Source organism: Psammomys obesus, unplaced genomic scaffold, assembly GCF_907164565.1.
Source record: "Psammomys obesus unplaced genomic scaffold, mPsaObe1.curated_primary_1811, whole genome shotgun sequence".
Lineage (NCBI taxonomy): Eukaryota > Metazoa > Chordata > Mammalia > Rodentia > Muridae > Psammomys > Psammomys obesus.
Window position 1 is genome coordinate 244,262 of NW_026589923.1, and position 995 is coordinate 245,256.

The following is a 995-nucleotide window of genomic DNA, read 5'->3' on the forward strand; positions in this document are numbered from 1 at the left end:
TTAAGGGTTACAGTTAAAGTTACAGTTAAGTTTAGGGTTAGGAAACTAAGCAAAAGAGAGGACCCTAACTAAAATGTTCAATCCCCATCCTGAAAGGCAAAGAGGATGGACATCAGAAGAAAAAAGAAAATAGGAAACAACCTCGGAACCTGCTACAGAGGGCCTCTGAAAGCCAGAAGAAAACAGGAAACAACCTTGAAACCTGCCACAGAGGGCCTCTGAAAGCTTCTGCAGTATAGACTGTCAAAGCAGATGCTGAGCCTGATGGCCAACTGATGGGCAGAGTGAATGGAATTCTATGTAAGAAGTGGGAAATAGTAAGAGCTGGAGGGGACGGGAACTCCACAAGGAAAGCAACAGAACAAGATAATTTGAACACAGGAAACTTCCCAGAGACTCATACTCCAACCAAGGACTATTCGTGGAGATGACCTGGAACCCCTGCACAGGTGTAGCCCATGGCAGTTCAGTGTCCAAGTGGGTTACATAGTAATGGGAAGAGGGACTGCCTCTGACATAATCTGATTGGCCTGCTCGTTGATCACTTCCCCCTGAGGGGGGAACAGCCTTATCAGGCCACAGTAGAGGACAATGCAGCCACTTTTGATGAGAACTAATAGACTAAGATCAGAAAGGAGAGGAGAACCTCCCCTATCAGTGGACTTGGGGAGTGGCATGCATGCAGAAAGGGGAGGGAGGGTGGGATTGGGAGGGGAGGAGGGGGGGCTTATGGGGGGATACAAAATGAATAAAGTGTAATTAATAAAAAATTTTAAAAAATATTCTAAAATAAAAAAATAAGTTTAGGGTTAGGGTTAGGTTTAGGGTTACAGTTATGGTGGGTTTAGGATTAGGGTTAGGGTTAGGCCCTCGGTTAGATTTACGATTAAGGTTAGGGTTAAGTTTAGAGTTAGGATTGGGCCCAGAGTTAGTGTTAGGGTTAAGTTGGGGTTAGGGTTAGCATTAGGGTTAAATTTTGGTTTAGGATACGGGTT